Consider the following 16,127-nt stretch of genomic DNA (forward strand, 5'->3'; position numbering starts at 1 on the left):
TGGTCAGACCAGTCGCTGGGGAGGATCGTGTTAAGTTGAATTGAGTCGCGTTGGAGATGACTAAGTCTAAGGTTTCGCCCTTGTCATGTGTGGGGATGTTGCAGATTTGAGTGAGGTTTAGGTCCATGAGGATATCTTTGAGGCGATTGACTATGAGGTCAATGATGTTGTTCCAATGGAGATTGAGATCTCCGAGGAATATTTGGGCAATCTGGGGGCCGGTGTTTGTTGTTACGATATCCATGAATTGTTTGACAAAAAAGAGGTTGTCGAATGGGGGGTGGTAGAATGTGTGTAAAGAGCAAACTGGTTTGCTGTTGCTTATGATGTCCATGCAGATGTATTCACATGATGTGAGTAATGGAGAATGTGATCAGTTCACTGACAGACTATTTCGGTGAATGCAGGAAATACTGCCCCCTGGTCTATCAGATCTATCAAGTCTGATGATTTCCTGATTTGGGGGGGCCGAATGTCTAGGATAGGGGTAGATGAGTCAGTTAACCAAGTTTCCGTCAATATTAGGAGGTCTGGTTCATAAGTAAGTAGGAGTTCTGCTATGTCAGCTGTGTGAATTGAAGCTGATCCATAGTTCAGTAGGATGCATTTGAGATGTGGCTTGATGATGGTTTGATGTTCTTGTGTGATGGGGACTCGTGTTAGATTGTTTTTGGATATTCCTCTAGGGTTGTGTCTAGGAGCTCTGTGTGAATTAGAGGGGATGGTTTGGATTAGGGAGGTTTTTTTATGATGTTGTTGAGACATTATGTACTCTGGATGGGTTAGGGGAGCTCGTAGGAGCGGAGTAGGGAGTGTATGTCATTGAATGACAAGGGGTCATTTCTACGTACCGGTCGAGATGTGGTATTGGGGTATGGGATAGTTCTCCATTTCAGTGTCAGATAACTCGGGAGTGGAATCATATGGTGTGATGGGTTTAGCAGTTGTTGTGGATGTGGGGGGCGGTGTGGAAGAATCTCTAACCTTCCTTCTGATGTTTGCTGTATTAAGAATCAGATCTTGTAGGAGTTGCATGTCTTTTTTGACTTGTTGCCGTGAAAGTATGATTTTATCAAGTCTGGGGCCTGGCGTGGGTTGTGCGATTGTTGTATGGTATGTGTGTAGGGGGGATGGTGGGTCTGTAATTTAACTAGGGGGCTTAGGATGGCCTAGTTCGGCGAGATGATGTGCAATAGGATGAGTAGGGGGTGAGCAGAGGGGCAGAGTAATGGTAGGAGGAGGGGAATGTGGCAGGTAGATGTGAGGAGGGGTTGCGGCTGAGGATATGTTCAGGGTAGTTGGGGTGGGGGTGAGAGAGAAGCTACCTCTGTGACTGTTAGGTGATTAAAGTAGGCTGTTGGTATTAGCGGTGTGGTTGTGGTATCCTGAGAAATCTACTTGGACAGGTGTGTGAGGCTGAGTGAGATGGATTGTCATATGGGTTTGATTTGTGGGTGTGTTTGCATGACTGGGTTATGGCGTACTTGAGTTGGGGGGTCGGGGGAGAGGCAGTAGGATTGTCTGACTTTTTCCTTAATTAGAGAAAAGATATTATCAACTAGTAGTAGGTTTTGGTCTGAGGATTGTATGAGTATTGTGATAAATGATGATAGTGGCTGCAGCTCTGTAGAATAGGGATGGGATGATCGAGATCTTGAAGCCATGTGCTGTCTTTCTAGTGGATGACAATTCAAAGAAGGCAAGAAAGGCTTTTCTCCATTGGTCTTGTCTATACGTGTAAAAAATTAAGTCATTGGTTGTAAGTCCTTTATTTGTTGAGAAGTAGGGGTCAGGTTTACATTTTAATAAGTTGTGTTTTACATTTTTTTGGTTGCCTTTTTTGAGAGGTTGGGGGGTACTTAATGGTATATGTGTGTTGTCCTGCCGGTTCCATCATGCAGTCACTACTTATGGGGTGGGGTGCAGAGGAGAGGGGAGTAATTATGAAGCGAGTAAGTGGGGGCAAATGAGGTGGTAGGTTATGTTAAGGGGTGTAGCTCCTGTATGAGTGGATAAGCCTGGGAAGGCTTTACAACATCCTACACGTCACCCCGAACATTAAAACTCAGCTGCTATAACCCTCCAGTTTATCGGACACTCAGTACTAAATACTAATTCAACCTCACAGAGAAACTGTTCGCTGTTAGCTGCACTCATCATTTTAGCTTCTATAGTCCTCTAGTGAATCAGCCACTCACTACTCAATGCATATGCAACTACAGAGACAAACTGTTTACAATTAACTGTACAGTTCTTTTCAGCTGCTCCAATCCTCCAACACATGAGCCACTCAGTCCTTAATCTAATCCAACCACACATGAAAGCCACTCTCCCTTAGCTGCTATAATCCTCCAGCTCATCAGTCACTGAGTCCTTGACACTGTAACAACGTCCCCAGCCCTGGAGCATGCAGATGAATAATGCCACACGGGAGCTGCGGTTAAGTATTAATTTATCCTTCAGCATTCACTCACATACTGCACATAAAATCACACTTCCCTTTGATCAGACCTTAACACCTGCCAGTATAGTACGTATTTCCTGTTCAGAGTCCAGTCAGAACCACAAGAGTCCTCGAGCGCATAACATCACTATGCGACACACACTAATTCAATCCAGAGACTGAGAGAAGCAGTTCAATAATAACGCTGTTATCATCCAGCACATCAGCTAATTAGGCCTAAGCACTAATTCAACAACACAGTGAAGCCTTTCCCTCTTAGCTCCTCTAATCCTCCAGTATATCACCCAGTGAGTCCTTAACATTAATACAATTGCAGTCTTTTATTGTCCAAATAGCTGAAAGAAGGACACATTTGTATTGCTTGCCCTCGGGCCTGTTAAACCTATCTTATGCCACATCTTTTACCAGTTCTGTCATGGAAGTGAGTTTGCAGCAGTGGTATTGTGTAACAAGAGATTTTGTGCATTTTTAGCTGAGATAGAACAACAACTTCTAACTGCAAAGCACAAAATCCCAACAACATAATAGACATTACAATAACAACAGTAGTTATAGTATTTAAAATAAAGGTTTTCAGTAGCCTTAAGAAGATAGATTTTTTTCTCCCAAAGTGCACTGAGCTCTCAAAAATGTGCCACCAAGAGCTTTTCTTCAGAGAGTACCTAACCAGTTGACATCTTCCACCTTGGATTCATTGATACATACCATCATAAGCAAAGTAAGTCAGATTCATTATAAACATCATTTGACTGGATTTCATTACAAGACCGGAGGCTAACATTATGCATAATCTCCTTTATTATGCCACTCCTCAGCAGCCCCTTTAAACAACACTAATCCAACAACAATGCAGAAATGGAACAATAAAGAACCAACAAAAGTCTTTTGCATAGAACATTCTGCCTCTTTTAAATGCTGCTCCTGATAAGATAAGTAGCCTTTCAAATTGTTTTATTATGTATGTTACCAGTTTTAAATTGTAGACTTTGAGTAAGTTGTTTGTAAATTGCTTCTAATATTCAGAAGCAGAGGGTTGTGTGTATGAGAGATTAATTTTTATGAATAATATTTGTTTGGTATTTGTTATGATATGTTTTTTGTGTGGGTTAAAAATTAGATGGGATTGTACTTTTGATTCACGTTATTTTTATAGATTTGTGATTTTTTCTAAAGGTTAGGGAAAGATTTCACTTGCTGTTTTTTGGTGAATGCAGTTTGAAGGGCAGCCGTTACGGAGCGTCCTTACTCATGATGCCCTGTTGTCTCTTGTTTGATTGACGTGCGTGCTCGCTTCATTTGACATGAGCGCAGCGTAATAATTGGCTACTTGTGATTGCGCGAGATCACGGTAGCCATTTTGGATTGGGAAAGGTTAGATTGAAAGCAATGCAATATAAGGGAAGAGAGCGTTGCTAGGAAACGAAGCTGCGAAAAAGACGCTAAACTGTTAGTTTTACCGATCACTTTTAGATATTCAAGTGGGCACTTGTTTGTAGGAGTTTTTTCTAGGTGAATTAGGATTCGTCTTATTTTGGTGTAAAATGAGTTCTGAGGAGAATGTTGCAGTTCCATCACAAGTAGGGAAAGGTAGAGTTAGTGAGGATAGCCTTAGGAGGCTAATACAAAAGGAGGTAAAGTCTTCCATGAGGGAAGTGGTGGAGATTGTTTCGGATAGTAAGAGAAAGGGGAATAGATCAGAGGAAGATTTTTGGTCTTGTTCTGACAAAGATGTAACAAAAGATGGTAAGAGACAGAGAAAGTCTAAACATTTGGATAAAGGTAGAAATGATGGATTAACTCCATCACAAAGAGTGGTGTCCTTGGCGGCACAAAAAGAAAAGGTGTCCTTGGTGGCACGCAGGAGCTGTCTGATGATGATGCTCAGATGGAAGCAGAAAACTCTATAATGGAGGGGTCAGGTAGATATTTTGCTGAATATGTTTTTGATTAGAACCAGAATGACGATCTAAACCATGACTTGAAGGATGATGTAGCTATATCTAGCAAGTCGGAAATTAGGAATTCATTAGGAGGTGAAATGCTTAACCCCTTTGAACTTCGTCATCAAGAAGTGCTGAATGGTGGCCTTTGTACCATGTCAGTAACTTCATTAAGAGATGGACTAGGAAGCCACCAGAGAAGGTGGTTTGGAATATTCTGAAGGCAGAATGTTCTAGACCTCAAATTGAGAATAAGGTATGATGCACTCCACATTTGGTCCCAGAGCTAATAACTTATTTATATAAGTCAGGCAGAGACCCTTGCAAGGGGCTTGAGCACTCACTTAAGCAGTGCCAGGATAAATTACTGGCTACTCTTGGTTCTCTGGCCAAGATTATGGACATGGCCGAGGAGGCTCATATGAATGGTGAGTAAGTGGATATTGATTTGCTTAGAGACTGGAGTCAAAGAGCAATGTTTTTTTTTAGGAAATGTTAATGCAAGTTTGTTGGCAGAGAGAAGGAAGTCAGTGCTATTGAAGATTAACCCTAAATTGGGTGAAATGGCTAAAAAGTAAACTAATGTAGATTCTAAAGGATTATTTGGAGAAGGGTATAGTGATAGGTTTGGGAAAGCAAGTTGCAAGTATACTGCCTTGGATAAGGCGCACAATATTATGAGTAAGGTGTTTGCCGGGGTTTTGGCACAGCCGGCAGACGAGGATCATATGCCGGCCACGGATTCCAAAGATCCCAGTACAATTTCTTGCACAGAGGTGCAGGAAGAGGATTTCAAGGTTCCACAGGATTTTTCCCACAGCGTGGTATATTTGGAAGATGAAGGAGTGGAGCCGTGGAAAAGGCCAGTCAACGTCAGGATCAAGAGGTCTGTACGGAGATTTGTTTTGTTTTTTCCCAAGGAAGAGTAAGAGGTCGATTTAAGCATTTTCAGGAGGAATGGAGAAAGGTCACAAGGGTTCCTTGGGTTTTGAAAACAGTGAAAGGGTTTTGAGATAATATGCAGTTAGCAGACAAGGAATGTTGCAGAGGGGTGCCATTTGTTTGGCAGAGGAAGAAATGAGAAGTTATGTAAGCCCTTTGTTTTTGGTCGAAAAAAAAAAGAAAAAGGGTGAAGACCAGTAATACATTTTGAGAGGATTGAACCAAAAGTTTGTTGACAGACATTTCAAGATGGAGGTTATTCATCTTTTAAGAGACAATTTACAGAAAGGAGATTGGATGGTGAAGCTGGATTTGAAGGACGCGTATTTTAAAATTCCAATGAAGAATGAGAGTCAGAGTTATTTGCAGTTCAGATGGAGAGGCAAGTTATACCAATGTGTTTGCCTTCCTTTCGGTCTTTCTTCAGGCACCTTCGTGTTTTTCAAACGTGATGAGGATTGTCGTGGCCTATTTAAGAGAGAGAGGTTACAGGTTGATTGTATACCTGGATGACATTTTGATTATGTCTCAGGATGCAGAGGTGTGGAGGAGTCAGTTGCAGAGTACGATCAGTCTTTTGGAGAAGTTTTTTTTTTTTAATCAACAAGGAGAAATCTGTATTTATTGCGTCACAGAGTATGGAGTTTTTAGGTTTCAGAATAGATTCAAAAGAAGAGATTTTGAAGTTACTAGTGAAGAAAATGAGTATGATAAAGAAAGAGATTATTCATGTATACCAAAAAGAATCTTTATCTTTAAGGGACTTGGCAAGAGTTTAAGGTTTGTTTTCTTTTTCAGTTCCTTTGCACTTTTGTGCCTTGCAGAGAGTAAAGGCGGAGACCTTGAGAAGAGGTTTATAGTATGGAGACCAAGTGATCTTAGATTTAGATGACACAGAGGAAATAGGTTGGTGGTTAAACAACTTGGATGCTTGGAATGGAAGAGCGATTTTTGGTTGTGTTCCGGAATTTGTCTTAGAGACAGATGGCAGTATTTCCAGATGAGGAGCACAGTTGGGAGAGATAAAGACAGGTGGTGCCTGGATGGATTTAGAGAGGAAGATGCACATAAATTATCTGGAATTATCAGCAGGTTTATCCGCATTGAGGAGTTTCAAGAAGAAAATTCAGGGACGTTCAGTTTTGTTAAAGATGGGCAATGTTTCAGCAGTTTGTTACATAATCAGGTTGGGAGGTTGCAGGTCAAAGGATCTTTCGGATATTGCAAAAGAGTTTTGGAATTTTTGTCTGAAGCACAAGATTGCTTTAAGAGCAGCGTACCGTCCAGGGAACATGAATGTAGGGGCAGATTGGATTTCAAGATATGTGAAAGATTACAGTGATTGGATGCTGACTCAGGATTAGTTTGCAAAGATAGAAGAGAGTTTGGGTCCATTGAGGTGGATTTGTTTGCAACAAGGCTGACATGTCAGAAGGTGAAGTATTTCAGTTGGTTGCCAGATCCGGGAGCAGAAGCAGTAGATGTGTTTCAGCAGTTTGACAGTAGTGACGGGGTATGCTTTCCCTCCTTTTGCAATGATTCAAAGGGTTCTTCTGAAGGTGAGGAAGGAGAGATGTCAATTGGTCCTAGTGACTCCCTTTTGGGTTTCCCAGGTGTGGTTTCCAGGGGTGTTGGAATTAGCATGTGAGGTACCTCTGTTAATCTAGGCTTCGGAAGGTATGCTGACCAACGAGTTGGGAGAGGAGCATACTCTTGTTTTAGAAGGGGTGTTGAACCTTCTTCTTTCAAAGGTGTCAGTCGTTTTGGCGCATATAGAGAACTTTAGAAGGGGGCTTCGGATTTGCTCAAGGAGTTTTGGGCCCCAGGTACTAGGAAAATGTATAAGGGAGATTGAAAGTTTTGGATATGTTCGTGCTTAGAAAGGAATTTGGATCCTGTGGAAGCGCCTGTGGTAGAAGTGATTCATTTTTTGGTGGAAAATTTAGAGAAGGGTTTAAGTTATAGGAGTATTAATTGTTATACGTCTGCAATTTCAGCAGGTTATTCAGTGGTCTGTGGTAAGTCAGTATGTAATAACGTTTTAGTTTGTAGAGTTTTAAAAAGTATGTGGATTAGGAGACCAGCTAGAGCTAGGTATGAGGTGTTATGGGATGTGAACACAGTTTTAAAGCTTTTGATGGATTGGCCTTCAAACAAGTATTTATAATAAGAATATTTCGGCAAACCTAGCAACTTTGTTGGGTTTAATTTCCTGTAAGATGGTTTTGGATGTCAAGTGTTTGGAGGTAAGTAATAGAGAGTTTGGTCTGATGGTGTTTTCCTTGAGATAAGAAAGAGAACTAAGACACTGACAAGTTCGATCATTTACCCTAGGTTTTGAGATTGCAAGAATCTTTGTGTGGTTGAGTGTTTAAAGGGGTATGAATGCAGGATGCAGGAGAGTATGTTATGTTATGTTATGGCCATACTTTTAGAGCGCACGGCTACCCCAAGGGGTGTCCCGGCGCTTTGGCAAAAGAGACCTGAGACCTAAAAACACAAAGGAGCAATACCACAGTCGTAGTGATTACGCGGAAAAGGGCATGGTCTTCAGCTCTTTCCTAAAAGCCAAAAGATTCTTAGCTTTGCGAAGGGAAAGAGGAAGCTCATTCCAGAAGCGAGCTGCCACAAATTGGAAGGACCGTCCCCCCATCCGAACTCGTTTGGCAGTAGGAACCTCCAACTTGGCCAGATCGGCTGAGCGCAACGTCCTCCGAGGCACATAGAAAACGACCCTCTTTCTGATGTAAACCGGGCCGACAGAGTGAAGGGCTTTAAAGGCTAGTGTGAGGATTTTAAACCTGATTCGTTTAGAGATGGGTAACCAATGCAACCTATTTAATAGCAGGTGAGCGCTAGCTCTCCTGGGCAGGCCAAATATAGCTCTGGCCGCCGAGTTTTGAACAATTTGCAGTCTGGCCAGGAGGTACCTAGGCAAGCCTGCAAAGAGCGCATTGGCGTATTCTAGCCTAGAGCCTACTAATGCCTGAACTACAGTCTTCCGATATTGCAGGGAAAGCAGAGGAAGAAACTTCCTCAGCATCTTAAGGATGCCGAAGCATTTCCCAGCTATCCCCAGAATATGGGGACGGAAGGAGAGGTCATCATCAAACACCACTCCAAGGTTTTTCACTTGGGGAGATGAGTTCTCAGGAGGGAACATATCCTGGGGCCACCAGGACTTCCAGCCCGGATCGGGGGCACAGCCAAAAAAAAGCAGCTCGGATTTATCCGAGTTGCATTTCAGGCTGTGCCGCTGAAACCACGCGAAGACTGCACTAAGACAATCTTTAATCCTGTCGCCGTCGAAAGCATCTCCCTTGCTGCATGTGAACAAAAGCTGGGTGTCATCAGCATATGAGATGACCTGGTCCCCATAGGCCTCCGCTACCGCCGCCAGAGGAGCCATATAGATGTTAAATATGGAGGGGCTCAGAATGGACCCTTGAGGAACCCCAACCTCTAGCGATGGCATTTCAGCGGAGAACGGGGGAGCCCAGATCACCTGACGGCGGTCCGACAAGAAGGATTGAAACCAATCCAACACCGTCCCCCGCAGGCCGATCTCCCTGAGTCTTAACAGGAGACCAGCATGAGGGACGGTGTCGAAAGCCGCCGACAAGTCCAGCATGACTAACATAGCCTTTCCCCCTAGATCGAGCGTCTCCCTGATGGCGTCGGTCACCTCCACGAGGGCCGTCTCCGTGCTATAGTTTGCACGGAAACCGGATTGAGAATCATGGAGAATGTTGTTATTCTCAATGAAGGTGGTAAGAGTGTGCTGAACATGCTTCTCAACCACTTTCGCCAGAGCAGGGAGAAGGGAGATCGGTCTATAGTTAGCCTGCAGCAAAGGATCCAACTGAGGCTTTTTGATCAGCGGCAGAATCAATGCGTGTTTCCAATCCTGAGGCACCACTCTGGAGCTCAAAGACAGATTGAGCAGAGGATTCAGCAAGCTGTTTACTGCCGGTGCCACTCTGCCCAAGCATCTCGCTGGACAGGCATCCAGGGGTGAGCCAGAATGAAGCCGAGACAGTAGCTCCAAAGATGTTGCACAGGACAGCTGCGGGAAGACCGATAGTGTGGGCCCAGGTTCTACCTCCAGAGATGATGCCGGCCCGTTACTCACAGAAACGTCCGCAACCCCGGGAGGGTCCCCAGGAGGAAACGAATCCTGAATAGTTTTAATCTTTGTGACAAAAAAGTCAGCTAGCTGCCTAATCCACCCTTCGGTGTGAGAGTGTGGACGGGCACCTATAGCAGGATCCGCGAACTCCTTCACAATTCTGAAGAGTTCCCTACTCGTATTGTCCGCTCGATCTATCCTGTGCTCCAGATATTCCTTTTTGGCTTCGGCAATATCTTTGTGATAATGTTTTATAGCGTCACGATACTTTATTTTCTCCACTGGATCGTATTTACGACGCCACAGTCGTTCCGCCTTTTTACAGACTTGGCGCTTTATACGTAATGTGGAAGTAAACCAAGGAGCAGAATCGTGACAGGGAGCAATTCTCACTGATTTTACTAGGGCAAACTCCTCGAATCTAGATTTGAGCCAATTCTGAACCAAGATCAGATCGGTATCTAAGTTCCCTGAAAGTATGCAGGGATGTTGACTGAGCGCAGCCGAAAGCATATCTGCCGTCACTAAATGAAAAGCTCTCGACTGACGAGATGCCTCCTTCTGTGTTCGATGCCTAGGTCTAGTCTCAAAAGAGATAACAAACTTTATTAAAAAATGGTCAGACCAAAGGACTGGGAGCGGCACGGACACCTCAATCGGCGCCGTAGAAAATATTAAATCTAAAATGTGTCCTTTAACATGGGTCGGGCTATCAATAAAAGGGGCGAGCCCCAGCAATGCAGTAATGTCCCGCAGCTTCGACGCATTGGCGTCGGAAGTAGAGTCCATATGTAAGTTTAAGTCTCCCAGTAATAGGCATTGTGCAGAGCGCATGCAGGGTGTGGACAGAGCATCCTGCAAGTCTTCAAAAAAAGCCCCAATGGGCCCAGGAGGTCTGTACACCAGAATCCCTGAGTACGTCTGAGAGGCCGAGAAACTAAGTGTAAAGCCTAAAGCTTCACAACCTGTAATGTTCTCCACGGGAAAAGAGGAGCAACCCAAGGCCTTGTCCACTATCAAGGCCACTCCTCCTCCTCAGCCCCCAGTTCTGTCCTTCCTTAAGATGGTATAGTTAGACGGCAAAGCACAGGCAATGTCCGGTTCTGATCCTGCCCCCAACCATGTCTCTGTGAGGAATAAGCATGATATATCGGAGTCTGCGAGCAGATTCCAGATATCCATCGAGTGACAAGCCAAAGACCTGGTATTCAACAGAGCACAATGGTGATTCTGGATGGAGGATAACCGGGCAGGATTAAGTGGGGCCGTAGGACGCCAGCCACAAACTGTGCAGCCTTTACCCAGATGATGGCCTCCAGGGAATAAACATTTACATCCCGCAGGATGATTGCGCATGGATCTCAAATCATCCGCGCTATATGAGAACCCCCTGGGAGAGCGCGAGCGGCACATACCTTAGGGCCCAAGATGTATCCCTGCTTAGAGAGAGACGTAGCCCAGAGTCCCGCCTCGCACACCTCTGCGACGCTGACGAGCGCAGACGGGCAGGACTCTGGCACGACTCAGGCGCAGGGAGGGCGCTACCGCTGCGCGTAACCGCTACGCTCTACAGGCGAGCTTTAAGTAGCGTCGTCTCGGCGTCCCAGGTGACCTGGACGCTCCAAGATGGCGCTCGCGCTTCTAGCGCTATCCAAAATGGCGCTGACAGCCACTGCCTCCCAGTAACCCGGACCCGCCAAACAGCGGTGGTGTTTCCTGAATTACAGTGCAGGTAAGGGGCAGCCCACAGTTAAGACCAGGGAAGAAGGGCGAAATTAAAATTACAAAATAAATCCAAAACGGGGTAGAAGAGTAGAAATCATGGTGTGCATCAGTTATTGATTTTCTTTGTTCAACCATTTGGAGCAGTAAGTATAGCTACAATTTCAAGATGGGTGAAATTTGCCAAGAGGTGCAATGGCAAGTAAGGCTTGTTGGTCTGGTGTAAGTTTGGAGAGGATGATGAAGGCATCAGATTGGTCTAACGTGGGAACTTTTGCAAGTGAGTATTTTAGACCAATCGGGCATATGGTGGATGTTGTTTTGAAGGGCTTTCAACATGCATAATGTTAGCCTCCGGTCTTGTAATAAAATGGCAATTCTCAGATTTACATGACAAGAGAATCAGATTTTATTAAAGACACGGAGGCTAATGTTATCCCACCCACCACTTCCTAGGAGTATTTTGGTTGTTTGTCTCAACTTAATAAATAAATAAATGTGTTTTGTGTTTTTTTTGGTAAAGGATTGAGTTTTGTAAGTTTTAATGCATTAAGTTTTAGTAGAGTTTTTTTGAGTTTTCGATTTAAAGGATGTACGTTTTTTGAGTTTAATATTATTCTTTTTTTACAGATGCTCAAGTGTAATGCAAGGAGTCGTGGATAAGTGAGATGGAAAAGGAGTGTTTACCTTCACAGTTTCCCATTTAAAGAGGCCGAACCTTCCATGCAAGAGACTTTTGTTGGTTCTTTATTGTTCCAATTGTGGATTGTTGTTGGATTAGTGTTCTTTAAAGGAGTGGCATAGTAAAGGAGATTATGCTATAATGTTAGCCTTCATGTCTTTAATGAAATCCTGTTTATCTTGTCATGTAAATCTGTGAATCGTCATTCTCTAACTTGATGATAATTGCTTCGGATAACACCCATCATCTTGTGATAGTCAATGTTCCCTCTAATTGTGTTTTTTATTTCAGGGGGCTGTGCAGTGTCTGTGGGACCACTTTCTGAGTTTTGTGCTTAACTGAGCCATGTGAAGAGTCTCTAAGTTAGAAAGTCTGCTGCCTCTTCCCGAGGTGATTGAGAGGCAACTATGCTTCACATTTTACATAGCTAGGCAAAAATATGCATTTTAAATAATATTGCACCTATATTGCTAAAATAGGCAAACGGTTTTATAGAAAGTTCTAGGGGGTTAGTGGGGCTCATGAAGTCATTCAATACTTTAAAATGCGGTGTTAGACATCATAAATCTGTGGCTAAAAACGTGTACATCTACAATTGTAAATGCTGTGGCAGTTGTGCCTGCACCATTGAAGCTGGAGTTGAGGTTCTGCTTCATACATGTATTACCAGGAATCGGGTGTGCTATAGTGTCTGGCGGAGGACTAGGTCAAGTTGGTCTGTATTTCGGTGTGTGGCTTCCGAACCCAGCCCTGAAAAGGTGTTTTTGGGCCTCCGGGAACAGCAGGGGTCAACTCCCAGAGCTCTTTATTGTGTGCTATTGAACGTGTACCATAAATGTAAATGCTGTAGCAGAGATTTGATTCAGGAATGCTGTATAACCCAGAATATGCCCACACTGCAACTGACTATTGGTTTTTCATCTTTCTACATCTAGCTTGGGCAGGTTTCCCACCTTAGATCCCATTAGTTTCAACAATTCATGCGGTTCCATCTAATAAATTGTCAGCCCACTGTAGGTTACACGTCCTGACCAAGATCAAAGTCCATCTATGTAACCAGGACATGCCAAAGCATTCAGCCAATATCTTTAGGCCTTATGGTCTTTCACTAGTTCCTAGTCTTGTCTTTCATCCTACTTAGAAGTATTTGTGCCCATTTGTACATGCCCAGCACAATTAAAAATATGTATGCTTTCCCACTACTGCTTTCTCCAGCAAGGACATTAAAATCCCCGTCATGCCAATATCAAACCAGAGAGGTGTCAATGCTCATGGGAGCAGGTGGAGGAAAGTATTTGGCAATACAGTTTTGGAGTTGCTGCCTGTTAGGAACTACTCTGGTTCACATTCCAATGCATTATTTCGAACCCACTTAGCCACTCCAGGCAGGTATATCTTACGGTCTATGGCATAGTGAAAAGACAATAGTCTGCAACGTGGTCCGAGCGATCGCCAGTGGCTGAGGTTCAAGCAACCCTTAAATTACCTTGTTTGTTGCCCTAATTGCAACAGGTATTCCTTTACATAGGTCCTGAGCTCACTGTGTTACAGGTCTCTAGATGTACCTCACTGGGACAGCCTAAGTAGTTTATAACAGATCTAGCATTGGCTGACTTCCCAAATGAAAGGAAGCTGGCCCAGCAGTTTGTTAAAGAGATCACTTCACTCATAACGTGGTAACAGCAAGGGTGTGCATCAACAGATGAATGTGATCTCCCCCTTTGGTAACCAGTGGTCATTGAACCAAGAAAAAGTGCCGTGCTTTTGGTACATATCATACCTTTATATTTTAGTGCCACCACTCATTCCTCACCAGTCTTCTCTAGAATTCAAATCCAAAGTTCAGATTAACAAAATGAGACATCAAGCCAGTTCCATTTACACCCCATTATGTTTCAAGATTTTCCATTGGCAAGTCTGCATGTTCCTGGCTCCTACCTGATGTGCTTAATATTTCTATACTTTTTTCTCTAACTTCCTTGGAAATCTGCACATGTAGAGGCAAATTAACTACTTTTTCATTTAAACCAGTGCAGCAACCAAAGTAGCTGTGCTGTAAGGAGTGAACGGGAGAGTACAGGACAGCACCACATATAGTAAAATATGGCACTGCCGCTCCCTTCCAAGTGCAGGGGCACTTTTAGGCTGCCTAGAACCACATACAACATTTGCATCATAGTGCAAAGGTGTTTGTTTGAGTCTAGCATAGGTTTTGTACTGGAAGCGTACCCTCCAGTACAAAATACTATCTTTAGACTTACTATTAAATCTCTCCCATTGTAAATGTGTGCTAGACAGTACAGCACACATGCAAAGTTAGAAATGTTAGGAGAAAAGAAAGCCTTTCTCTTTTGTTGCACCTTCCTCCAGGAGGCATTTTATTGGGTGTAAGACCTTGTCTACAAATGTTAGAATACAGGACTTTGCACCAAAAACCACAGGTGATTGCATGAGAACGCACATGTACCACCCATGGGTGTCCCCTTGATGCAAAGTAGCACAAAGCACTGCTTTGTGTTACAATTAGTCAACTTTTCAGCACAAAACAAGATTTGTGCTGGAAAGTAAAGAACAAATCAACCCTTTGAGCCTTATTATGAATTTGCGGTCTTCCAGTGGTGCCACCAACGTGCCAGCCACCAGAGGACTGCCAAGCCCATGGTGCGCCTGACTAACGGATTACAATTGTAATCCTTGACGGGCTGGAGGTACACAGTGGGGTCTGATGGTGATGTCTGTTAGACTCATGGGAGTGCCCAATATGCAGACCACTGCCATATAAATGCCACACTATGCAGTAACTAGGAGTCCAAATCCAGGAGGGTAGTACCTATGCCCTCCACATACACCCACATGCACCCCAGCCACAGGAGTGTCAGAAGTTTGCCTCTCCTCCACCCTTTTCATAGTTGGCTCACCGCTAAGAACGGGCAATGAAAAGCACACTTGTAATATGCTCGGTGTTTCCACAGTGGCATCGACAGCATATTACAGCCCCTGACAACTGCACGACCACCGCAGGGTCCTGGATCCCCCACGGATGCAGTGGTACTGTGGTGGTCTGACCCTCACACTTGTGATACTGCAGACAGACACACAGTGTTGGACTGCCACCACAGGTACCACAGTCCAATGGACCTCCGTACTTAAAATAAGGCCCTTTGTGTCTGGCCAGAAGAGCCTATAGCTAAAATGTTAGAAATTTCTGTAAAAACATAAAAGTGTACAGGTAGATAATCTTCTATGATCAAAAAGAAAAAATGTTGCAGTCATCCTCCTTATCTCCTGTTTTTTTTTACAGTGATTTACTTGATCTAGTAAGGTCTTGTGTTACATGAGGTATAACGTATAGTACGTCTAGCAGATCAGCAAATTGTACATACGTTATTGTGGTGATGCACCGTTACATCGCAACTTTTACAACGGGAGTCTTTTACAACGGAACTTTTACAACGCAGGATCCATTACATCGGATGCCATTACAACGCATGGCATTACATAGCAGATGCTATTACAACGCATGGCATTACATCGTAAGTATAGGTAAGTATTTAATTTTTTTTGATTTTATTAATATTAATTATAATTAAATATATTTATTTATGTTTTTTAATATTATTAATTTATTATTTATTATATTAATTAAAGTAATTTTTAAAATAAATACAGGTGTACAGGGGTGTTTTTAGGTTTCAGGGTAGGGTGTGGGTTTTGGGGTGCAGGGGTGTTTTTAGGTTTCAGGGTAGGGTTTGGGTTTTGGGGTACAGGGGTGTTTTTAGGTTTCAGGGTAGGGTTTGGGTTTTGGGGTACAGGGGTGTTTTTAGGTTTCAGGGTAGGGTTTGGGTTTTGAGGTACAGGGGTTTTTTTAGGTTTCAGGGTAGGGTTTGGGTTTTGGGGTACAGGGGTGTTTTTAGGTTTCAGGGCAGGGTTTGGGTTTTGGGGTACAGGGGTGTTTTTAGGTTTCAGGGCAGGGTTTGGGTTTTGGGGTACAGGGGTGTTTTTAGGTTTCAGGGCAGGGTTTGGGTTTTGGGGTACAGGGGTGTTTTTAGGTTTCAGGGTAGGGTTTTTGGTTTTGGGGTACAGGGGTGTTTTTAGGTTTCAGGGTAGGGTTTGGGTTTTGGGGTACAGGGGTGTTTTTAGGTTTCAGGGTAGGGTTTGGGTTTTGGGGTACAGGGGTGTTTTTAGGTTAAATTAAATTAATTATATTATATTAATTACATTTCTTAATTAAAATAATTAAATAAAATA

The sequence above is a fragment of the Lissotriton helveticus genome, chromosome 6 (assembly GCF_964261635.1).
Source record: "Lissotriton helveticus chromosome 6, aLisHel1.1, whole genome shotgun sequence".
Taxonomy (NCBI): domain Eukaryota; kingdom Metazoa; phylum Chordata; class Amphibia; order Caudata; family Salamandridae; genus Lissotriton; species Lissotriton helveticus.